Source organism: Notechis scutatus, chromosome 2 (genome assembly GCF_049901735.1).
Source record: "Notechis scutatus isolate UNSWTSFEM ecotype Mainland chromosome 2, rNotScu1.2, whole genome shotgun sequence".
NCBI lineage: Eukaryota > Metazoa > Chordata > Lepidosauria > Squamata > Elapidae > Notechis > Notechis scutatus.
The window spans coordinates 115,673,101-115,699,605 of record NC_142010.1 but is presented as its reverse complement, the minus strand read 5'-3'; the positions used below and the strand labels follow the sequence as shown (position 1 = coordinate 115,699,605).

The following is a 26,505-nucleotide window of genomic DNA, read 5'->3' as shown; positions in this document are numbered from 1 at the left end:
TAAGTAATGGTTTGTGATCGGTGATTATGGCAAAGGTCTTCCATATACATATTCATGGAAACGCTTGATAGCAGACACAATAGCGAGAGCCTCTTTATCGAGTTGGCTATAGTTTCTTTCAGTCTTTGATAAAGTCCTTGAAAAAAAAGCAATAGGTGCCTCATTTCCGTTTGGCAGGACGTGGCTCAAAATAGCTCCCACCCCAAATGGTGAGGCGTCGCAGGTGACAGTTAAGGGCAAGGTCTTGTTATACTGCATCAATACAGCGTCTGAAGTTAAGAGATCTTTTACTTGCTGAAATGCTCGTTCTTCCCGATGTCCCCAGACCCAGGAAGCCTTCTTGTCGAGTAGTCTGTGTAGGGGCTCAGCTACTGTCGCCTTCTGGGGAAAGAAGATGTTATAAAAGTTAATGAGTCCCAGGAAGGCTTGGAGGTCTGTTTTATTCCTAGGTCTTGGGGCGTTTTTTATTGTGGTTAGTTTTTTTTCAGTAGGGTGGATCCCCTTTTTGCCAAGAAGGTACCCAAGGAATTCAACCTTCTCAGTACAAAGTTGACACTTGTCTTTCTTTACTTTCAGGCCAGCATCTTTAAATTTCTGGAGAACCATTCTGAGTCGTTTTTCTAATATGTCTTTAGTGGGGGCGGCTATTAAGACATCATCGAAATAGGGCACGACCCCTTTTATGCCTTGTAATAGTCTCTCCATCAGGCTTTGGAAGATGCCTGGTGCTACACTCACTCCGAACTGGAGTCTATTACACTTAAACGCACCTCTGTGCGTGACTATAGTCTGGGCCTCTGCAGTCTCTGCATCTACAGGTAGTTGTTGGTATGCCTGGGCTAGGTCCAATTTTGCAAATATTTTTCCGGCGCCCAGGGAGTGAAGAAGATGTTGGACCACAGGTACAGGATAAGCGCTTTGCTGAAGCGCATGATTTAGGGTGGCCCAGTAATCCCCACAAATTCTTAATGATCCGTCAGGCTTTATGGGTGTTACAATCGGGGTTTCCCATCGGGCGTGGTCAATGGGTTCTAACACGCCTTGGGCTATTAATTTGTCCAATTGTTCATCAATCTTTGGCTTGAGTGCAAAAGGCACTCAACGAGGCTTAAGGCGTATGGGCGCAACATCGGGCTGAGGCTAAACGATATGGGGGATCCCTTGTACTTGCCTAGCTTCTCGGTGAACACGTCCTGGAACTCCTGGATGAGGCCCGCTTCCCAGTCGTTGCTTCCGGTATGGTGGATGCCAGCTAGTTCAATTCCCAATGGGGTGAACCACTGCAAACCCAACAAGCTGGGCTGGTCTCGATCGACGATGGTAAGAGGTAGAGTTGCGGTGTGGTCTTTGAAGGACACTTGGACGTGGCTGGACCTGACAATGGGAATTCTGTTTCCTTGGTAGTCCTTTAATATGATTTTTTGAGTGCTGAGGTCCTGGCGACGGATGTCAGGGATCAGCTGTTTGAAGGTTTTCCAGGAGACCATTGATAGGGACGATCCCGAGTCGACTTCCATTACGCACGGGCGATTCTCAATGGTGACTTTCACTCGGATCTTTCTCGCATCCAGGGATGAGGCGTGGCCGATGGTAATGGTTTGATGCGCCTCTTCTCGTCTAGCTGACGTAGCAGGTGCTCGATTTCTGTAGTGGTTGTGGTTCCATTGGTGGCTCAGGCGGTCCCGATTTACAGGTGGGCTACCTGTTGTCTGGCGGAAGTTGCTTTCTCTTCGGATTGGACTAGAGCCTCGCTTGCTTCTGCAGACCTTTGCGATGTGGCCCCGCTTCCCACAGGAACGGCAGAGTGCATCGAGGAATTTGCAGTCAGATCGCGGGTGATTGGCTCCGCAACCTGCGCATTGACGTGAAGGTTTCTGGCTCCGCTGGTCTCGCTGGTCGCGCTCAGACCGGAGTCGGTTGACCTCCTCTTCCTCGCTATCAGACGAGGATTCGAGGTCTTCGTGATGAGCAGTTGTGTGTCTCTCGGAGAAAGGCGTAGTATCACTGGCGAGTTGGCGGTGCGGTGCGTTTGTGCGGCGCATTCGAGCAGCCGACTTCCTGGTTGCTTCTGCTGCAGTAGCGTCGGCGATGACATCTGCAAGGGCGATGTCCCCTTTAGCCATGATCTTGCTCTGGGTCGTGGGGTCTCTTAGACCCAGAACAATTCGATCCCTCATGGCTTCCTCAAGGTTTGCGAAACCACAGAGTCCCCCTAGGTTCCTCAGGTCAGCGATGAAGTTCCCAACACTTTCGCTCTCCTGTTGGTCCCTCTGGTAAAACTCGTGTCTCCGGATGAGTGTTGGCACCGCGGGTGCATAATGTGCCCGAAGGATAGGCACGAGGTTATCCCAATCCATTGTCTTGACTTCCGCTGTTTTTGCAAGTGCCTTAGCCATTTTAAAAACGGCAGGCCCGCAATGGGTTAGGAATACAGCTCGTTTCTTGCCAGGCGTAGCATCTTTTAGATTGTTGGTCTCCAGGAACATCTGGAACCTGTCCATATACGAGTCCCAGTCTTCGTTAGCCGGGTCAAATGGAGCGGGTGGTATAGCGCCGCTGGTCATTCTGCCGCTGTTGGTGCGCTCTTAGCCACGTGCTCTGTTTGGCGCTTCAGCGAGGGCTCAGTCAGCTCTATCGTCTCCGCATCCCATCCTCATCGCCAGTGTTAGCTCTGGAAGTGTGGGCGCAAGGAACAGAGACGAGACATCGAATAGTGACTCAACTCTTTAATAGTGACTTCGGAACAGAGCAAATAGCTAAGGCAGCAGCAGCTCTTTTATAGAGCTGGCTGCTGTCACAACAACCAATGATTTGAGTTTGCCGCTCTAAAAAGCGTCCAATCGGAGGTGATCCGCTGCCAGCCAATCAGATCAGTCAGAAACGACCAATCATGATTCGCTATTCGTGGGCCAATCCGAAGTGCAGGATTACGAGCCTGCTGTGGAAGAAAAACTATTAGGATTTTAAACAAACGCGTTTGCTTAGTTCGTAACAGTTCTGATGACTGCAGAATTTCTGATTTGCCCACATATGAAGACAGTTCCAGATACAATATCATATTCACCAGACCACTCTGTTTATAATCCTTCGAATGGAAGTAATTTGTTCCACCTTGTGAAATCCCTTTGATGTCTTGACTGCCAGGAATTCAGCAGAATTCATTTCTATTTCCCCTAAAACTCTCATCTCCTCCTAGTGGCCAGTTTTTGCAGAGATCTTCAGATGTAGACGTAACTTTCTCATTGCTTGTGAACCTCCTCAAATGCATTTTTAATAATGGTGATAGCAATCACTTTTACAGAAGGCCCAACACAATATACCAAGAAGGAAATAGTTATCTAGACCCAAGAAAATGATTACTTTGCCAATGAATTAAGTGATATTCAGAGAAGAGCATAGACCACATACATGAGTCAGATAAACAAGAAAAACCACATATGCACAAATATATTACAATACTAAATAGCAGCAAGGATGCAATACTATACAGGCAGTAGCAATTTTCGCTTATTTCAAAGATAATTAATTCAACACAGGTGAGGTTGTTTTTCACATTATCTAGCATAGATATAGTTCCTATAGACCAAGAACAGAGAATACTGTCCTGCAGATTTTAAATTCCAAGTTTCATCAAAAGGTCCTAACTGGGGAGTATGAAAAATGTAGTCAACAATCTAAATAAACTAGGATTCCTCATTTCTTGCTATAAATACTTTACAATTCTCCCACCCCACAAAAAATGTTCTTTGTGACTGTTCCCTTCCTTATTCTTTTCAAGCTTTTAGCCATCTTTTTCTGCTATTGTGGAATAACACCAAAAACACTGTCACAGCACATGGGAAGAGAAACACAGTGGGAAGTTTACATAAATTTGTACAAAAACAGGACATCCAGTGTTCTGGCTTTCAACTTCTGTCAAACAGATATAGTACCAAGATGTGAAGTGTAGGTATGTACCTGCGCACATATCTATTAATTAATGCAACAGAAGTCTGTGGATTAAAGGGTTTCAGGGTTGCTAAATGTGGCCACTATGGTTAACTGAGTTCACACCCTGAGGATTTTCTCTGCTTGTGGAAGTGTCACTTCTGCTTCAGCAGCTTGATCTTTTGGTGGTGGTGTGAGACGACAGCCTTTCACTTCCTGAAGATCACCAGATACCCACAGCACCTGATCACCACACCACAATTGAGTCAGACTATTTCCTGAGTGGAAAGTTTGTGAAAGTGATGTGAATTGTAGGTGCCTGGTTTTTGTGCGTCTGCATGCCTACACGGGCATGCCCTATTCTTCCCATTTGCACTCACAAACAATAACTATACCACCCCACCTTGCCACATGTATGGCAAGACATGCCAAAGGCCAGAGAAAGAAGCTCTTTGGCCTATTAGGCTGAGCCTCTTGGATATACCCACACTAAGTCTTGCATGGATGTTTGCTATGAATAATCATACAGGTAGTCCTTGACTTACGACCACAAGGAAGGCTCAAAATTTCTCTTGCTAAAGCAAAACAGTTAAGTGAATTTTGCCCCAATTTATGACCTTTCTTGCCACAGTTGTCAAGTGAATGTGGCTTTCCCATTGACTTTGTTCATCAGAAGGTCACAAAAGGTGATCACATGACCCCAGGACACTGTAACCAGTGTAACCACCATAAATACAGTAGCCAAATGTCCAAATTTTGATCACATGACCATGGGGATGCTGCAACAGTCATATGATCATAAGCCACTTTTTTTCCAGTGCTGTCATAACTTTGAACAGTCACTAAATGAATACTTATAGGTTTTTTTACTCCACTCATATGAATGAAAGGCAATTTTCCAAGATAACAATATCTCTGGGGTTTGTTTTTTTTTAAATAAAAACATTCAGATAATAGTTAAATGTGCAAGTTTAATGATTGTAGAAAACAGTGTCTTTCTATCATCATTATAATTTAGCACAGGTAATTGTAAATGGGGGATCTAGTGGGAAAACAGATTTTAACACTTCTAAATAAGTTCGTTCCCAGTAGTTTTTAATCCAACCCATCCCATCTGACAGGGACGGGCAGGCTCTGGGTCCCCTTTGTATAGCAACGTCATCCAGTGTCATCTAAAAAGAGTTCTCTATCCTGATGCCTGCCATATAAAACTATCTCCTCCTTGAGACTCCTCAATCCAGCTTGCCTGAAAACACAGCTTTTCCTCCAGGCATCGTGATCAGGAAATTTAGTGGAGCCCAGAATGGCTGTGTTTATGTTAGAGCCATTTTTAAGGAGCCTCTACTAGACTTTTTTTTAAAGGAGTTTGCACATTTGTGCTTTTGTTTCCTGTTCAGAGTTCCTCTAGTTATGATGGGCAACCATGTAAATGTGCTTAATAAATACTGAAATAAATAGAAGCTTATATAAAAAACTATTTTCCTCTACCCCAGGGATGTCAAACTCATGTCGTCACGACAGCGTCACGTGACGTATTGGGACCTTTTCCCCCTTTTTCCGAATTCACTTGAGTGTCTCACTTACTATAGCAACAAAAGGTTTGGACTCAATTGGGGTCATAAGTCAAGGACTGCCTGTACCTGGGAGATTGACCTGATTGACCACAGTTATGATGAGCAGCAGAGGTATGTCTCTGTGGACCCATCTGGAGATAATCATGGCATAGGTGAGACTGAAATTTGGAGCATAAGAAGAACAAACATAAAATAGCAAATGACATGAAGAATAGGAGGCGAATGTATAAAACTAAGGGCATTTCTACAGACTGCAGACATTTTGCATAAACCGGCTAGAAACAAACCGAGTTTAAGGAATTCCTCTTCTCCTTTCAACTCTTTCTTCCGCTTTGGCTCAAGTCATGGCCTTCTATTTCTAAACATCCTCCTTGACTGATGGATTCTCCTGCTTCTTCACCCTTACGAAACCAGTAAAGAAAAACAAAGAAAACACCATGGTTATACCAATTTTCCCTCCTTACTTAGTCTGGAAGAGAAAGATGGAAAAACTCTTCCTTTTCATTGATTAAAAACAAAACAATCAGAAGCTTCATTTCCATTAGTAAGCTTGTAAAGACAAGAGAAAGAAACCTCAACTTCGAAAACTGGCTATGAAGGGCATTAACCAGGGATTGAGACAGGATTGTCACAATACACACAGTGGTCAAATGGAGTGGGTGCATCTACCTACAATAAAACAAAACCCAGCAGGCAAACCAGTCAGCACCACTTGATACAGCACAAGTCACTAAATGCAAAGCAAACAAGCAAGAAAAGAAAGAAAAAAGTTTCCTGCCCAGGAGCCTGGGGAAGATGAAGAATGATGCTGTACATTCATACCCTCCAGAGATGATCAGTGGCTCATTTTCGCGCCAGGGCAAGTTATTTCTACAGATAAGCCATAAGATAAAGGGTTCCACGCTAAACAAAGGTTTAAGACAAAGATGTGTGAATCTTCTTAGTTGAACAAACATACAAGCAATATTTGTGGTTCTGTTAAAGGTGTATGTTTTGGGGATTTGAACATGCATGTACTTTTGTATGCAGAGGATGCTCTGTGGTTGGTTGAGAACCCGGAGGTCTGGTAGGGAATGTTAGACAGGTCATTTGAGGCAACAAGGAACATGGATCTGAGAACCTGTCTGTCCAACACGAACATAGTTGTGTTCGACAAAGAAGATGGAGTACACAATTAATGGCAAATTGAGTGAATTGTTATAAAAAGCAAAATTATAAATGGCCCAAGCGTAGAGCAAATAGAAGAATTTATGAACCTTGATGGAACATTTACTAACAATAAAAAGAGATTGGAGAAATTTTAAGTCATGCAGTTTCTGGTGGGAAGGTAATAGGCACTTTGTGCTTTATTATAATCTTAAACCAGAATTCATGCATATGTGAAGTTTAACCAAAAAGAAAGAAAGAAAACTGTATGACTGCATTAAGCATATACTGCATGTTATTTTAATGCCACCAAATGTATTGGCTGATATAACCTGGTGGTTGAGTTCACATTGTAGCTCTATGAGTCTAATCCACTGTTCAATCTTCTCCTTATTTTACACTTGATTTTAGCAGGTATTCAAGGAGACGTCCAGTGTGCAATTTATTTTATATTTCCCCACACTTCATTCTGCATCTTTCTGGTACTATTAGTAGGAGCAGATTGAGTTTAGCTAGACGAATAAGGTTATTTGACTCCCTGTTCTAGGGAGAGTAACTTCTAATCTCAGTGTCCCATTTGAAACCAATTTAGGTGTGTGCAAAAGGGTTCTTAAGTACATGTCTGTTTGTTTTGACAGTAGCAAACTGGAAACATAGATGGGATATGGTCTATTGCAAGAATAAATTGTGGAGGGCTTAAGAACATTCGTCAAAAGAAATAAAAATGTGTTTCTGCTCACATGATACAGAAGCGAGAGTTAGGTATGTCAGGACATGTATAAAAGTAAGCTGAATGCAGTGTGAATGGGGTACTTAAGAAAAGTCATTTTTAAAACAAAAAGAAATGGATTCAGGAAGGAATGGGTATTGAATGAACTTGGGTTGAATACAAAATTAGTGTCTCACATGAAGTAAGTATACTGATATGGTTTGGTCACATGAAGGTATGAATGAACTGTAAGGATGGATGAATAGGTTGGGAGGAAGTGAAAGGCTATGGTTAGCAGAGATAGAGATAGCACCCCAAAAGAAAAACAGTAGAAACCAAAAGCACCAAAAGCAATGTATGACGTTATTATGGAGCTGGTTGAAGCAAGGATAATATAAAAAAGTATGGAGAGGGATGGTGAAATATGTCGGTAGATAATACAATAGATTTAATGTACCGATATTTTTTTTTATCTTTTCATTACATCATGACTTTAATTTCTTTGTTTTGCTATTTTTTACTCATTTTTTTATGCTTTCCATAATGCTGCTTACCATAAAAGGGAATAGCTGGTGTGTGTTTACACACATAATTACTCAGGGTAATTTCTTTTAAATTTCATTCAAAAACAGTTCTGTGCTCATAAAATATGGACAGTTGATTGCATTCTACATGCATTTTATACATGAAGATAAATTATTACATGTATAATTATTTCTGTTTGGAAACAATTTGTATACTAACTTTATTGTTTATACAACTATGGAATGTCCCTGGAATCCAAGGCAGCATACCCTAAATATTGGGTGCCAGTGTGCAAAAGAGGAAGAAGCTCTTCTCATGGCCTCCTTGTGAGCTTCTTAGTATATGTTGTTGGCCTCTAATGCTAAGTAGGTCTTTGGCTTGATCCGAGCAGGGATAATCTTAAATTCTTAAAAAAGGAGGGATCTATGGGAGTGCTAGCACATCACTATGGTAAAATGGAAGGTGAAGTTGGAAATGAAATCCAGAAATGAGTAAGCAGCCAGATCAGGTTCTACATTCTGACAGATATACCAATAGACAACTAGACCCACAGTCAGGTGAATTTATAATCAAGGGTCAGATAATTTATCCAAGCACAAGTAATCAACCCTTTCAAGAAGAAAGCATGTTGAGTGATTTTTGCTATGTTGTTGGCATCAAAAATTATCTAAGAACACAGAGATCTTAACAAGATCTAATTACTTACAAGACTGTGAACATTTTTTTTTCATTTTGAGAGTATCATTAGGCCTTGTTATGGGTGCCCTGGTTGACTACCAATTCAAAGTAATTAAGCTACTGAAACTACATAGGCTCATGGTTTAAACATAAGGTTCTGTATGTATATGTGGTTCATGAACAAAGTCAAAACCAGCTAGAAATAATTATTGCTAGGCCTAGTGACAAACAGCCAATCAAGCCATTTGACTAGGAAAGGAAAAACTGTCCAAGGATATCAGAGGGCAGCAAAACTTATTTTTTCTTTGAACATGCAATCTGGAATGCTTTGTACCACTAAAGCCACGAGGTGGACTTCTGATTAAAATTCCTTAAGACTATGATATCCACATCTATCTGGGATGCTTCCACAGTTTCCTTATTATGCAATGTTTCTGCTTCATTTATGGAATTTTATAGGGAACAGATTCAGACATAAAGTTCTTCTCGATCAACCTGTCTCCAAGTCATTCTGAACCCAATTTAAAGCACCTTCAAGATGAAACTAATCTGTATTTGAGAGCAAACCATGCTACCTAAGCATACTACTGTAATATGTTGCCAGTGAAAATGGCTTGAGAGTTGCATTTTCCCACCCATGGATGCAATGCTAGGGGATACGTTGAAATTGTTCACATTCACATTTTATCAATGAGGATACCCTTACCTTAACACTGAAACTACATCTCTTTATGTAAGGGCTCAGTGTCCTCTATAACAGGAGGAGAGATCCCCAGCCAGAATCTTAAAAGGGAAAGAGTAATAGCTGAAGGATGCCTTTTGATTAATAGTGATAAGAGCCATCTGTTTGGAAACAGCCTCATTGTGCAATTCATCTTAATCCTGGCAGAGAGGCAATTCAAAACAATAGAGCCAGAATGAAATGTGCATAATGGGGATTACATTTAAAATATGGCTAACATCTGGTTGAGCTGGATTAGATGAATCTTACATTTTTAAAATCCCTTAACTTACATCTTCTTCCTGGAATCTAGGAGTTCAGTGTGATTCCTAAAGAGCCATTTCCAAGAAACTCAGCTTTCTTTTCTCTTTACCAGATGCTGATTGCTAGGATTAGCCTCACTGGATCAATTTGCAGTGACTTGCCTTGGGGGTTGATATAGGTTTAATGCAGCACAGCTGCCAGTTGTTCTCCTGCAGGTTTTGTTTGAATGTAGAGCCTACTTCAAGATCTGTCTGCCCAAAACAGACAGGTGGTAGGGTTAATCCATTTAAATATCCATATCATGTTGCCACCCTCCTAAGGGGAAAAAAAATCTCCACTACCTTTAGCACACTGCTGGAACTGAGTAAAAACAAAAGCTCAGCCTAAAAGGGTGTTCGTAAGAAAGGCTGTGTTTGCTCTCTTGCAGTTCTAAACACCTCTCGCTTCCAGGATCCACATTTGCAACAGATCCTCCAGACTTGAAAGCTCCCTTCCCTGGGTGCCTTCTCCCTCAGGAGTCAACCGTATGGACTCAACTGTTCCGTTTTCAAAGCAATTACCAGCAAGGGGCTTTGTAGGCTGTGCTCCCTACCCATTAACACTGGGTTGATTTATAGGAAACCGATGGTTGGGCTTGTCAGAGTATATTAATGGCTGGCAGAGGAACAAGTCAAACAGCCTGGCCAGTGAGAAAGGAAATCCTTGTCTGAGCCTCAGTAAAGGGAAGAGGCAAATCTCCAGCCTCACTTGCATTCCAGCTGGAGACTTCAAAGCTGCACCAGGCAAGGGATGCCAAGGAAATATTTAGAGGAGGCTTTCAAATCAGAAAACAACAATCTGAATTCAAGAGGTCTTTCAGAAAGATTAGCTTTTATAATGAAGAACCACATCAAGAGCTTCCTAAGAGGAGAATTTTATTTGGTTGTTCTTACTATTATATAAATGAGTTTGGTCTGGTGGTTAAGGTACCAGGATAGAAGCTGTAGAAAGATAGCACCCACGCCTCTCCTAGAAGAATGGAGTATTCTAGGAAATATTAAAAAGGCAGAATATTATACCTCCCTGGATGAGAAAAGGAGAAACATGCTCTTGGAAAGCAGCCCCCACCTTTGTTAATAGCCCCAGAAAGACTGAGCCATCTTATCTACAAGACAAAAGACATCTTATCTACAACAGAAAAGACCTGCAGCTCCAGGATGATAGGAATTGCCCAAAGCCCCGTCATTACATCACCCAGCAAGATTCAACCAAGCCTGGGACTCAAGACAACCTACAAAGTTACTCCTGCATGGCCCCCATGGGAATCTGACAACCAATCAGGATACATTTCTTGCTACAAGAAGCAAGTTGATACCCCAACAGAGGGTATAAATCTCTCTCCCTCTCTCACCCCTGCGTTCATTTTTTGCCCAGGACCTCAAAACCATGTGGTCATGCTGTCCACCATTAAACCATCCTTCCAAGCAGTCTCCGTGTTTCTAGTGTCTTTCTTCCCACTTGGAACTGAACCCAGATGGACATTTCTTCCAACAAAACCAAGGAGGCTGTGAATTCTAGTCCTCCCTTAGACGTGAAAGCCAGTGGGATGACTCTCTCTTAGCCCAACTCACTTCACAGGGGTTCTTATGGGGAAATTAAGGGGAAGAAGGAATATTAGGTAGATTCCTCTCCTTGAGTTATTTATAAAAATAAAACGGGGTGGGGGAAAGTCCAAATCTAATATTATCCAGTATAAGGAACTTATAAATGTTAAGTTTTCCCTGAACTTCCTCACTTCCCTCATTCCCTGCCTCCTCTGAAGATCAGAGTTCTCAGCAGAGCTAAAGTTAGTTGATTTAAAATTATTTTTAAATCTCCTGATTTGACAGTACTTTGGGGAAGAATATGAAGTACCGTGTGTGTATATGTTTCTTCAGGCAGTGCCCACTTAAATCAGCTGGAGTGTGGTGGCTTAACTGTAGCACAGAGCGTGCCTTCATTACGGAACTAAGTACAGAGCCTTCAATGGGAATATAGTCACTGATGTGCTGTAATGATGCCCCTTGAGAGATGGCCATTTGTTTCCCAGAACAGCGCCTCTCATCCATCAAATAAAACCTCAGGATCGCTGGCAACAATCATCAAGAGCCAGGCACCCTCCCATGTTCTGATTGCTATGCTGCACTGTGAAGCATGAGACTTTCCTGGCAAAGCTGCAGACCATGAGGAAATCCCATTTTCTGGGAATGCAATGGGGGAAAAATAATAGTGCCGTGAAGGTCGTTCAAGTATTGCTGGGATAGCTATAAAAGTGCTAATCTAATTCAGTGTTTGACTTTATTTACATGAGCGTGTTGGGTGAAACACTAAGGAAAAGCCACAGAAAAAAATAATCAGAGATCCCTCATAAAATAATTTCTATCAAAAGAATCAGGGGTACTCTAATAAAAACTTGCATCCCTTGATGATTCCTCTCTGTGAGAAGCTCCCCACCCTTAGAAGAATGAAATATTTTGGAAAATATTTAAAAAGGCAGAATATTATATTTCCCTAAAGAAGAGATGGAGAAACATGTTTTTAGAAGCAGGAAGAAGTCCCCAAGTTTTCCTTAATAGCCCACAGCAGATGCCAACACTTAAGAGATAAAGAGCTTATTGAAAGAGAAAGACAGGTGTCTAGATAGCTCTACTCATAAGCAAAGCAAATACGACAGGCAGAAATCCATTCAAGACGAGATATTTTGAAACTCCCTGCAGCCAAGTCTGAACAAAGGCAGAGTGATAAGATAAGAAGCAGCCCCTCACCCAAGATCCAACATAGGATGAAAGCCATTATGCCACAATAGGAATTGCCCAACACCCTTTCAGAACACAAGCTCCTTCATTGCACCGTCCCAGAGCAGTCCAAACTTCAAGTCTGGGAGCTCAGATAAACAATAAGCCAGATGTTGACCAGATTAGCTCAGACAAGCACCTACCAGTAGGATTTGCATTTCCTCTTTTACCTATAGAGCCAGCTATGACCCCTACATAACTCCTACATGACCCCATAAGGAATCTGACAACAACCAATAGAATATTAAAGCACATGTTCTTGCACAGGAACAGAAAGCTCAAATACAAAGCCCAAAGAAGGTATAAAAAACCCCACTCTCAGCTGCCCAGAACCACAGTTCCTGGTGGTTCTGCTTCATCAATAAATGGACCCTCTTTCAAATCATCCTCCAGCCTCCGGTTTGTTTCCAGCATCTTTCTCCTAGCTTGGAACTGAACCAGATGGATTTTCCTTCCAACAACTCATTTAACACTTCTTAAATCCTGGTTTGCTCCTTTTATGGCTAAGGCAGAACTCGAACTCTGCCTTCGCCATGAAAGCCAGCTGAGTGACTTTGGACCAGCCACCTTCTGTCAGCTCAACCAATCTCACAGGGTTATTGTGAGAAAACAGGGAGAAGGAAGTGTATGTTCACTGCCACTGCGCTATTTGTAAAAATAAAAGGCGGGATATAATTTTTTTAAAAAAAAATCTGACTGAGTTTTTTGTTCTGCTGGAATTGAAGCAAGAATTGGGTAAACATTCCCAAATAGTATCATCGTTCTCAGTGGTTGCTTGCTATATACATCAAGATTAGTTAATCTTATTCTTTTGCAATCACCTTAGTTAAGAATCAACCTTCCTTGCAGTCAAATAACAACCCCCTCATCAGATACAGTATTGCATTCTGACAAACAGATGTGGCCAAATTCCCATTCTCAGAAAAGGATGTTCACTGTGGAGCTGTAGGAATTATTTATTCTCTTTCCAGTCAGTGATGAAATGGAGGCAAGGAGCGGCCCAGAGCCACAAGGCTTTGCTCTCAAGAGTCATGGCAGAATGCCCCCTGCCAGCAATTCTGAGTTATTTCACACTGCCTGGGTTGATTTAATGCAGACTGTTTTCTCATTAAAAACAACAACAACCCAACCCCCACCCCCAAAAGTGGAGGCATTGTAGCCTGCCTACTTAATGTTGCAACAAGTAACTGTAACCGCGAATTCAATGGTTGTTCTGTTGTCTTACCAGGCAATATGGGGCTTGTTCCATTATGGAGCTAAACAAAAGAAAGAGGAAGTTACAGCCCTAGCTCAGAGGCACTGCGTGCCTTCCCGCCCATTCCAGTTGTGTGGGCCTGAGTAGTTTACATGACAGAGATTCCCCACTCACGCACACACAGTTCAGACATTCCTTCCATCGCCTCCAGAGTGTTAAGGAGAGCTCTCGGGGCCTCAGAGGAAACCTTTCAGGCACCCCCTCCTCACAAATGGGAGAGAGAGAGAATGCCAAGCCTTCCCACCCAGCAGACTGCAACAATTCAAATACCATATTGGAGAAAGCATAAAGGACAGTTTTGGCCGCTGCCGCTGCAGGACCAGGAGGGCCTGATCCTTGTAAAGACCTTGCTCAGTTCCCAAAGCATCCCTTTCCCACCCTCCATCAAAGGTCTTTCTTAGCCATACCCTTCGAGACCACTAGATGGCAGACATGCATTAGTGTTTCCATTATTGCATGACTGCCCTCTGTTGGTCGATGGGAATTTTGCAGATCCAGAGGTGGTATTTAACAGGTTCTGGAGAACCGATAGTGGAAAGTTTAAGTAGTTCGGAGAACCGGCAAATACTACCTTTGACTGGCCCCGCCCCCCATCTATTCTCTGCCTCCTGAGACCCAGCTGATTGGCTGGGTCTTCTTTTGTTGCACCGCACAGGAGAACGGAGCTGGAAAGCAGGTTGGTGGGGTGGGGAGGGAGTGGGATTTTGCAGGAACCTTCCCCCAGGAGTTGGGAGGGAATGGAGATTTTGCAGTATCCTTTGCCTGCCATGCCCACCAAGCCACGCCACACCCACCAAGCCACGCCCACAGAACCGGTAGTAAAAAAAAAAAATTGAATCCCACCACTGTGCAGATCATGTATGGATTGTACTGTCACTTATGTTTTTATGCCTCCTTCATCTGCTGTAGGAGGAAGAGAACAAGAAAAGGAAGAGAGCGGTTGGTAGCCATGTTCAGGGAAGCTGCCAGAGTCTCCAAGGTCTTTGTTTCTGGCACACCCCATGGCTGATTCCATGGCATCTGCTGTAATCGTTCTACTGCCCTGTCTCTTGCAGGTCTCCATACTTCCTGTGGGGACCCACTAGGGCTTGCAGAAATCTGGACTGCCAGAGACATGGCAGCAAAGAGATAAAGCTCTTTGTTGATATCTAGTGGTCATCTGGAATTGGCAATCGTGAGGGTTGTTAAAAGGGCAGGCAAAGAGTGTGAAATCTAAGATGGCCACATCTCCTGTGTTTAATCTCTTAGGCCGCTGATCATCTTATGAAAAGTTATTTGCTGTCAATAATAGCTTTAATTAATTCCCCCCAAAGACCTCTCAATTATTCATCCTGGTCTGGGCTGCAGAGAAAACAATTAAAGCACTTTATGTCTCTGTGCCATCCCTACTTCAGAAAGGAAATGAAAGAGGCAAATGGCATTGTATGGCATCTGCTCCAACCTGTGGCCCTTTAGAAAATTTCAGTATTAAGTACTATTAGCCTATAATATCAATACATTATTTATATTAATATATTAAAATTATTAGATAATACTATCCTATTAGCCAGCTGTTCTGCAGCTTCAGTTCTTATTTACAGGGTTATGGAGATTGACTGATTGATTGATTTACCCATGGAATTAGATTTGTACAACAATATACAGTGTGCTCCTCCATAGAATAGAAATATGAAATATACTAATCTATGTAAAACTGTTTTATCATGTCATAACTTTAATGGAAAGATGAATGACAAAGGTGGTGGAAAGATACCAGCCTGCTGGAATTTAATAAAAGGAAAATATAATATCATAAATGTTCTGCTTCTCAGGAAAAAGCACCCCCAGTTTTAGCACAAAGGGGGAAGCCAAAGAATCAACCAGAATAAAAAACCACCTCCTTCTATATAAGGAACAGCTTGTCCCTTTAAACCTGATAAGAGAATGATGATTTTCTTACTCTCACATTATAAAATTAGGACACTATGCCAGACTAAAGTTAAATGAGGGAGAAAGAAGGAAAGTCAAAACTATACACACCACTCTTCTCTGTCTAACTTTACACTCTTTTTTGCTTCTAGACTAACAAAATTGTTTACTACATTAAAGGGTGTTCTGCCCCTGGGAATAAGAGTTTGGATAACTATAATAAATAAAAAAGAAGCTATACCTGACAGCAGAAGGCAGAACCATTTTGCTGCGACCTGATCATATTTATTTCCAATTTACCCAATCTACATTTAGATTTATGTTGATTTTGCCTGACTCCTCCCTTCTCGCAGACCAGAAAACCGCACTTAAAGAGTTCAGAAACTGCAATAGATGAAAATGGATAGGGGAGGGCTGGGAGTTCTCCCACAATTATAACTGCAGCCAGAAGCTGAAGCGATTCTTTCATAAAACCTTAGGCACATAGCGGGGCTACCTTCGTTTACCACCCAAGCACTTCCGCAGCAGACCAACCACCTTTGTTCTCCATTCTGGCCTGCCAAGGGTTAAGAGCACAAATAATTAAATAAACCCTCATTCCTCTTCCTCAGCCCGCCATCCACTATGCAGCCAGAGGGCGGGGCTGTCGGGAAGCCCAGAATTCTGCAGGGGGTTTACTGGAAAAGTTGTTGTGTGGCAGGTAGGAGGGAGTCACCATGGCAACACCAATGGCAGAGCGGGTGGCATTCTACTACTACCAGGACTACTCCTCCCAGAGATCCGATTCATTAGAAAACACCAGAACAGCAAAGACTGCCAGTGTTTAATTTCTAAGGAGGGAGGGAGGGAGGTGAGAGAGAAACGCATAGGAGTGACTGGGACTACTCAGAAAGGAGGACTCAGCCTGCCTAGAAACAGTGTTTCATTGGCATAACTTCAAAGTTTCCAAGATGATGCCTCATTATCGCACTCATTATCAAGGTTACTGTGAATCAGTTTAGAACCCCAGTAGGGGTGGAGTTAGGTGAAATGCAAAGAATTTTTGTTCTCCCATTTGACTGAGGTCAACTTCCCCCATGCTTATTCCTGTACTCTTTGTTGTTGCCAGTTGAGTTTTGGCTGAGAACTCAGATACCAAGATTGGTATCAGAGAAGTCCTTCATTAGATGGCAGGCTTTGTATCCAATTGGGGCTGGATACAACGTTTTCCATGAGGATAACATGGAAAATGAAATGCTAAGAGATTCGTCTTAAGTAGAATTAAGCAGCTTGGCCCTCTCCACATTTGCTCACTACAGGTAGTCCTCGATTTACGACAACCATTGAGCCCAAAATTTCTGCTGTTAAGTGAGGCATTTGTTAAGTGAATTTTTCCCCATTTTTACGAACTTTCTTGCCTCGGTTGTTAAGTGAATCGCTGCAGTTGATAAGTTAGTAATCTATTAAGTGAATCTGGCTTCTCCATTGACTTTTGCTTGTCAGATCACAAAAGGTGATGAAATTATCTTGGGGGACACAACAGTCACAAATATGAATCGGTTGCTAAGCATCTGAATTTCGATCAGATGATCATGGGGATGCTGGAAATGTCATAACTGTGAAAAACGGTTATAAGCCACTTTTTTCAGTGACTTTGAATAGTCACTAAGCAAACTGTTGTAAGTCAAGGACTACCTGTATTGCTTATATTAACTGGAGCTGATGAGGAGTCCAAAAGACAGAAAGGAGTAAGGTTCTCTAGTCTACTTCATGGGTTTTAAAGATTTTGGACCAGATCTGGACCAAATATAAAGAAATGTGATACTGCTGACTGTACAACTCTGGATTGCTTGTTTATTTGTGATGTTATAAATGCCCCAATCCCAGAGGTGCTATTCAGCAGGTTCTGACCAGTTCTGGAGAACCGGTAGCGGAAATTTTGAGTAGTTCAGAGAACTGGCAAATATCACCTCTGACTGGGGATTTTACAGTATCCTTCCCCTGCCACGCCCACCAAGCCACGCCCACAGAACCAGTAGTGAAAAAAATTTGAATCCCACCCATATCATCATTTTCTCTGTCAAACCTGGGCAAGAGATTACAGCTGTACTAATAGAAGCTATTATCAAGTCATTTTATAAAGCCGTGGCATCACTTCAGCATCTCCATTGCCAAAAGGATCTCTGGCCATATTAGTTCATACGCTGTGCTTTGGCCATTCTGCTCAACTTCCCATCAATGTGTTATTCTGTCTTGCAATTTGAAAACTGAAGTAAGCAGCCAAAGATGATGCAAATGATGGGTGCGCATTTTATTTAGCAGAAGTCAGCTTAACTCCAGAATACACCATTTTAAAATTATTTATTTTATAATATTAAAGCCCACTCCAATCCAAACAGAATCAGATGGAATAAACAAACATGAACAAAGAAATACAAGCAATTCACTGAAATCATCAATCAACATGAGTCGGGCTCCTGTTGTATTATTTTTCCCCAGAAGATAGTGCTAAGACTGCTGTTATATCTGCCTGTCGCATCAGATTTGGCAGAGAAGGCATGCTGCAGACCCCGTCTGTTAGGGAATTTACATTGGCAGGTCTTAGGAGCTGGACTTTCTTTGCCATGGCAACTGCCTTATGGAATTGTCTCCCTCTGAAAGTGAATTTAACTCCATCCCTGTTAACGTTCTGGAAGTCCCTCAAGACCTAGCTATTTCATTAGGTCTGGGGATCCCAGAGGACCGATGAGATCTTTGGATGGGTCCCTTATTGCAAGTCACACTTATCCTGTTATGCCTTGTGCTTTTTCATATTTTTAATAATAATTTTATGTAGTATTTTAATTAAATGTTAACTGCCCAGAGTCGTTTTTTCCGGGATGAGCAGCCATACAAATTTGATAAATAAATGTATTTTGTATTAATCTAAATGCTTTGTATTTAGATGAACAAGATGGGCCTTATTTTATTGACTGTTATATTCTGAACAGATTGTGGAAAACTGAGCAGGAAAGAATGAACCAGTAGAAGAAAATATTCACTGGCTACACTCAGCAAATCAGGCAGGATGTAAATCTGGATAGAATATGAGTATGAAAAATAACAAGTTGTTGACTGATGCAGGGTGGAGCTAGAGTATATCTTACTCCAACCAATGTTGCCTGGAATCAATTTATAATGGTGGTATGGGAGGATAGGAATGGATGTTTGCCTGAGAGAAATGCACATTATTGGCTATGAAAAGTCAAAGGGGAGGAGATAACAGATGTATGCAACTTTCAAAGATTTGGTTGCTACGTGCCAGCAAATGAAGCAACCCTGAGATACAGCAGCCTTCTCCAGATTTGACTCACTTTCAGCTATCTGGGCTAAACCTTCCAGAATTCTCAAACCAGATGCATGAGCTAAAGCTGTGCATGCTTCAGAAATGATTCAGAAGAAGTGTTTCAGGCTTTCCATGAATTCACATAAATCTCTGCTTTTTATTAAATCAGCCCTTTTTTTTTCAAAACCACTGTGCAATCTCTCCAAAGGTAGCTACGAAACTATCTTGCTGCTTTTCCTCTTCTATCCTGGGCTGTCGCCATGAAGTTCTTTAGAAAGGTTGAAAAATAAATCTAAATAAAAATGGATTTCCCTACTCCATCCTCTCAAGAAACAGAAAATCTCCCCCCATCACCACCACACACACACTCAGGCTGTGGAGAAATTTTAGCTCTTTTTTTTAAAAGCTTCACTTTATTTAATGGCAGCGTTTAATTAATTTGAGGTCAAATTAGATCTCCAAAAGGAAAGCAAGGTGGGCAGCATTTGCTTGCTCTTCATTAAAGCAGCCTGCCATTTTTCAAGGTTCCGTGGAGCTTGAGAAAAATTGTGGCTACGTTTAAGAGATACATTAACTTAAATTAGCCCATTGTTGTGAATCAATAAAAGTGAATAACCTAAATGCAAATTAGGGGTTGAAAACCTGCACACTTGATTGGTCCTTATACAACAACTCAGGATTGGGCCAGAACTAGACCCTGATTGGCCACGTTTGGAACACTTCTTATTGGTTAGTAGTTTGAACCTGTTGCAAATTTCATTGGTTAATAAGGTAGCAGCTAACCCTATAAAAGGGTTACTGCTGCCCATAGCCTTGCTCTGTTCTGTTCTATTACTTTTATTAAAGAGTTGAAGTCACTGGTCAGATGTCTGGTCTCCATTATTCTCCATACTTAACACTGGCGACGAAGGTGGGATCCGGAGACCGAAGAACTGACTAACCTACAGAGCAACCAACAGAGCACGTGGTCGAACACGCACCATCAACGGCAACATGGCCAGCGGTGCCGTACCACCCGCTCCATTCAACCCAGAAACCGAAGACTGGGAGGCCTACATGGATCGGTTCCAGATGTTTCTGGAGACCAACAATTTGAAAGATGCAACAACCAGAAAAAAAAGAGCTATCTTTCTAACTCACTGTGGGCCGACCGTGTTTAAAATGGCAAAGTCACTTGCCAAGCCAGCAGAGGTAAAAGAAATGGACTGGGACGTCCTCGAGCCGTTACTACGGGCTCACTACGCGCCCACCGTACCAACCTTAGTAAGAAGACACGAATATTACCAGAGGGACCAACGGAAGGGCGAAAGCCTTGCCAATTACATCGCGGACCTCCGGAACCTAGGAGGCCTCTGCGGATTCGCAGACTTAGAAGAAGCCCTCCAGGACCGCCTGGTTCTGGGCCTAGAAGACGGCGCGATCCAGAGCAAAATTATGGCTAAGGGGAAATCAGCCTCACCGATGCCCTTAAAGAAGCCTCGGCAGCGGAGGCGACCAAGAAGTCGGCAGCCCAAATGCGCCGCACCAATGCACCGCTACGTAAACTCGCCACTGATACCTCGCCTCGCTCGGAGAGACACCCGGTATCAACTCACCACGAAGACCTAGAGTCCCCGTCCGACAGCGATGAGGAAGAGGTCAACCGACTTCGAACGGAGAGAGACCAGTCCACACAACACTCATTTTGACCGTGTGCCAGCTGTGGAGCCAATCACCCACGATCCGGCTGCAAATTCCTCGACGCACTCTGCCGCCATTGCGGGAGACGAGGTCACATCGCAAAGGTTTGCAGAAGCAAACAGAACTCCAAACCCCGACAGGCCGAATACCAGTCTTCTGGATTCTTCGGCACACACCGAGAAAAATTGAACCACTCCTACAGAAACAAGACGTCCACCACTTCCACCAGACGTGAAGAAACCAGGCGGGAAGAGACCCACCAAACAATCACCATAGGCCACGCTACATCCCTTGATGCCGGGAAAATCCGAGTAAAGGTCGCCATCGAAAACAAACCTTGCGTGATGGAGGTAGACTCAGGATCTTCCCTCTCGATGGTGTCGTGGAAAACGCTCCAACAGCTCATTCCAACGATTCGCCGCCAAGACCTTAACCCTCAAAGGGTTATACTCAAAGACTATCAGGGCAACCGAATTCCCGTCGTCGGGTCCCGCAGATTCCAGGTCTCATTCAAGGACCGCACCATCGCACTACCACTGACTGTTGTGGATCGAGACAGGCCTAGTCTTCTAGGCCTTCAATGGTTCAGGCCGCTCGGAATCACTGTAGCCGGAGTCCACAAGGCCGAAAGCGTTGATTGGGAGGAAGCACTCGTGCAAGAATTCCAAGACGTTTCGCGAACGGACTAGGCAAGTATAAGGGGACCCCAATCTCGTTTAACTTGAACCCTGAGATAGCACCCATCCGCCTTAAGCCGCGTCCGGTGCCGTTGCCTTGAAGCCTAAAATCGACGAACAACTCGATAAGCTGATAGCGCAGGGCGTACTGGAACCCACCAACCACGCCCGTTGGGAAACCCCGATAGTGACGCCTATCAAGCCTGATGGGTCTCTAAGAATTTGCGGAGACTACCGGGCCACATTAAACCACGCACTGCAGCAAAGTGCTTATCCAGTACCGGTAGTGCAACATTTGCTCCATTCCCATGGGCGGCGGAACGTTTTCGCCAAACTAGATCTAGCCCAGGCGTATCAACAATTGCCTGTAGACCCAACCACAGCCGAGGCGCAAACGATCGTAACACATAGGGCGCATTTAAATGCAACCGGCTCCAATTGGGTAAGCGCCGCCTGGAATCTTCCAGAGTTTAATGGAAAGGTTGTTACAAGGGATAAAAGGCGTTGTCCCATATTTCGACGATGTACTCATCGCCGCACCTAACAAAGACATTCTAGAAAAACGACTCAGAGAGGTTTTACGAAGATTCCAAAATGCAGGCCTCAGAGTAAAAAAAGATAAATGCCAGTTATGTACCGAAAAGTAGAATTTTTGGGATATCTCCTGGACAGCCAAGGAATTCATCCCAATCAAGACAAATTACGAGCAATTAAAAAGGCACCCACTCCAAGGAACAAGGCAGACCTACAGGCTTCCTTGGACTTATCAATTTCTATAATGTTTTTCTACCCCACAAAGCAACAGTAGCTGAACCATTGCATAGACTATTAGACAAAAAGCAACGTGGGTTTGGGGGCAACGGGAACAACATGCTTTCCAACAAGTAAAGAAATTGCTAACTTCTGATTCAGTACTTATGCAGTACAACGAGACTCTGCCGCTCACTATCACGTGTGATGCATCACCTTTTGGGGTTGGGGCAATTCTGGCCCACGTGTTACCAAACGGAGCGGAGGCCCCCCATCGCGTTTTTTTCACGAACCTTAGCTAAAGCTGAACGAAATTATAGTCAGCTGGACAAAGAAGCTTTAGCTATTGTGGCTGCAGTTAAAAGATTTCATGAATATGTGTATGGCCGATGCGTTTACAATAATCACTGATCATAAACCGCTACTGGGGATCATTGCGGGTAATAAACCAACCCCGTATATATTGTCCCCCAGAATGACCCGTTGGTCTGAATTCTTGGCGGCCTACAACTACGCCTTGCAACACCGCCCGGGAAATCGATTCTCACGCTGATGCATTGAGCAGAACACCGCTCCCAGACTCTGTTGTGGATCCAGCCCCAACCATCTCAACGCTACAGATCGAAGCTCTACATGCACCACACTTGACGGCTAGAGACATTGCCTTTGAAACGAAACGTGACCCTGCGTTCTGCAACACATACTACGCTGGGTTGAACGGGTTGGCCGACGGACCAAATAGCACCTGAATGGGCGCCTTTCAAAGCCCGCCAAACCGAGCTGTTTTCCCAAAAAGGCTGTATCTTGTGGGGCGATCGAGTTGTAATCCCTGGCAAATTGCAACAGACTGTGTTGGCGGTATTGCATGAGGGACATCCGGGTATTGTGCGGATGAAATCACTCGCACGCAGCTACGCTTGGTGGCCGGAATCGACAAAAGAATCGAGTCCTGGGTCGCTACTTGCCAACGTTGCCAGGACGTCAGCAATGCCCCACCTAAAGCAAGCCCAACCGAATGGGAAACGCCGAGGGGACCGTGGTCCCGTATTCATATTGACTTTGCGGGGCCTACCAAAGGACACACTTTCCTGATTACTGTCGACGCCTATTCTAACTGGCTCGAGATTCATCGAATGCACACAACTACAACAGACTCAGTTATTAATAAATTAAACAGACTATTTGCCACACATGGGTTTCCGGACGTATTGGTCTCGGACAACGGCCCTCAGTTCACTGCATTGCCCTTTGAACAATATCTTGCTGATCGGGCATCCGCCATGCGCTAACCTCGCCAGCGCACCTGCGGCGAATGGACGTGCAGAACGCATGGTACAATTTGTAAAAAGACCCTTCACAAAATGGAATTTGGCAACATCGACGAGAAAATCAATCGAATTCTCTTGTTGCAGCACATCACGCCCCACAGCGTGACCAACAAAACGCCCGCTGAACTTCTTATGGGGCGGAAAATACGATCGCACCTTGACTGGCTCCACCCCGCTTTCGCACCGGAGAAGCCTTTCGGCTCCAGCAGCAAATGCCGGGAATTTAAGGTAGGCGATTTAATCTTTGCCAAAAACTTTTCCGCGACCCGTTATGGATACCCACAACCGTTACCCACCTCACGGGCCTAGATCTTACCACCTACTCACAGACGATGGGTGGGTGTGGAAACGCCACATAGACCAGCTCCGATCGAGATTACCACCCAGCGGCCATGACTCCCGGTTCACCAACTCAAGGGGGAGGAAGCATCGAGGGAATTGATGTTTTTTATTTTTTATTTTTTTTTAAAACAAGTTTTATTAATTTTTAAAACACACAAATTATCATTATTCATTACATGTTTAAACCTTTTTTCCATTGTAAATTTAACAAGTCAGATAAATTATGATTCTGTTTTAAACCATTTCCATATAACATACCAAAACCTCTTATTCAATTTCTCTTTACTTCTCTTTACTCTTATTCAATATCATTATTATTATTTCATCTGTTTCTTTCTGACTTAGTTACCATTATTCTCATTCTATATTTCTACAAGTTTTTACTAATTCTCCCCCCCAAAAAGACATATACACACAACACACAAAACATAAAAAAATCTTTTTGAAAGTAACTTGGACCCAGGTGTCTCTCTCTTCATGGACTTCAATTATATTCATGCTCATCTTACATATCATTACTTATTTTATTTACCATTCTAAGCCTTCTATATTAACTTCTCCACATATTTCACACTTCTTAATTCTACCTTAATTAATCATCTTAGTTTGAATCATTATATTTGTATCTTTTGTCCATTTTTATCATCCCTTTGTCTTATTCCTTATAAAAAAAAAAGAAAATCAGTTTCTCCTGAAATCATTAATCAGAGTATGATGCCTTTCTATCTCCCCCTAAGTTAATCAAATTAATCTTTAAAATAATATCTAATACCCAATCAGATTTTGCTTGGTACATTCTATCTAACTAATACATCCAACACAATTAAGTGCATAATTAGACAATAAATCCAAATATTAAAAAAATACTATAATAAAAATTTTATAATAACATCAATACCATAATTTTATTAAACTCTTTAATTAAAACAATATTCTAAACCTCTCCTATTATTAAGCTTTAAAGCCAATCATTTTTAAACATTTTAACATTTTAATCTCTTATCAACTCTTAAACCATTGCAATACTACCATCTCATCTTATGTACCTTGCAAAATCTTTTTTTTAAAAAAAAATTATACTTTATCCATTATCCATAAAAATTCCTTTTTTTCATTTAATTTCAAAACATTGTAGCTTTTCTCCACCTTTTCCCTTTCTTTCTTCTCCCAACAAACCTTTCTACCCCCCTTCTTCTAGCCTCTGCCTTACCGGCTTCCCTTCTCTGTCGTATTCCTTTTCCCCTTTGTTTACTATCATCATATTGGTTTTGCACTTTATTTTTCCCTTTCTTAAATGTTTTTTAGATCTTAAGTCCTTAAGTCCTTTAGTTTTCTTCTTTTCTCTTCTTTTCTTTTCTTTCTCTCTTCCTTCTTTCTGGATCAGATTCTGAGATTCATTAAAGATGGCTCCTTCCTTTCTTTCTTGTTCCTCTGCTGTCTTCATCTGTTGTAATGTTTGTTGATAATTAGTAAGCGCCATTTCTAAGAAAAGAAAAGCTTCTTCCACACCATCTTTACCATTTTTTTTTGCTTGTTCATATTCTTTTCTTAGTTCCTCAACAGAAAGAGCCATTATAAATCTTTTCTTTTCTTTTCTCCTTCTTTCTTCTTACAACAACCAGAATATTCAAAAGAAAATAAAAAAAGATAAAACAATCCCAAAGTTATCAATCAGTCCAAACCAAGGCAGAGTTCTCACTTTCTCCTTCTGGGGTAATATCAATCAAAGAGAAAGAAAGTCCAAATCTGTTTAAAATCTTATTACAATATATTCTAGTCTTCAAATCCTTAAGGCATCTGCTCCAACAAAGTCTTAGCATACAAATATTTTCTTTTTAATCCTCTCTCTTCCCACTCATCGCTTAAAACCAATTTCCACCTAAAAAAATAGGTTTCTTAATATCCAGTTATTTATTCCGTAGGAAAAGAGGGAAAGCTATCCTTTCAGCACCTTCAAACAGCCGCTTTTTTCCTCTTCTGGCAGGTATTATTCAGAAAGTCATACTTTTCAGGAATTTTATTAAATATGTCTTAGAGTCCTAGGAGCCAAGAAAAACTTTCTCCTCTCAATCACTTTCTCCACTTCCTCCTGCGCATTCTTACCCGGCTGCCAGCTTCTTTGTGGCGGCCATTACAGACCGCCGCTGCACCGTCCTGGGAAAAGGGGGTTCTGCCGGCCAGGGAGGGGGTCTGCAACACCCCCAGTCCCTTCTCCGGATCCCCCCTACCTTCAGCTGCCCCTGCAGGGCAGCCTAGCTCCGTACCCGTGTGGGTCGGAGCCCCAAAAACGGCTAGCGCGGCAGGGATCGCGCAGCTTCGCAAATCCCTGCCGCTCGCGAAGCCGACAAACCGGAAGTTCCGAGGGAATTGATGTTGATACAATTAATAGCAGGCCAACGGAAACCCTACAGCCCAGCGAAGCACCGGAACTTGAAGCGGGGAGGGAGCTGACTCTTGCAGGGAACTTTAATACGGGGGAAACCGAACTGCGAAACCCCGAAGAAACACGGAGTAGCAGAGACAACCACAGTGAATGCAGCACGGAATTGCCGTGCAGCGAAATAGAATTTAATAAAGGTCATCCAAACGCTCCACCGGAACCAGACATTGGACAAAAACCGTGGAGCCTCGAAATCATCCAGGCAGACCAAAAGGCCTGTATATCTTGAGGATTTTATTACAGCTCCCCTCAAACGGAACCCAAGGGGGAGGGGTGTTGTGAATCAATAAAAGTGAATAACCTAAATGCAAATTAGGGGTTGAAAACTTGCACACTTGATTGGTCCTTATACAACAACTCAGGATTGGGCCAGAACTAGACCCTGATTGGCCACGTTTGGAACACTTCTTATTGGTTAGTAGTTTGAACCTGTTGCAAATTTCATTGGTTAATAAGGTAGCAGC

The 26,505-nt window shown here is 42.7% G+C and overlaps 1 long non-coding RNA gene across 1 annotated transcript in view; it reads right to left on the bottom strand.

Annotated features, from left to right (window-relative positions):
- Window positions 1–15,803, bottom strand: part of LOC148132202 (uncharacterized) — a 63,055-nt gene extending 47,252 nt beyond the window's left edge. Inside the window, exons 1-2 of the long non-coding RNA XR_015747689.1 lie at window positions 15,762–15,803; window positions 5,789–5,902 (exon numbers count right to left, since the gene is read on the bottom strand). This is a non-coding gene — a long non-coding RNA (uncharacterized LOC148132202). The remainder of the gene's footprint in view (window positions 1–5,788; window positions 5,903–15,761) is intronic.
- Between the last annotated feature and the right edge of the window lie 10,702 nt (window positions 15,804–26,505).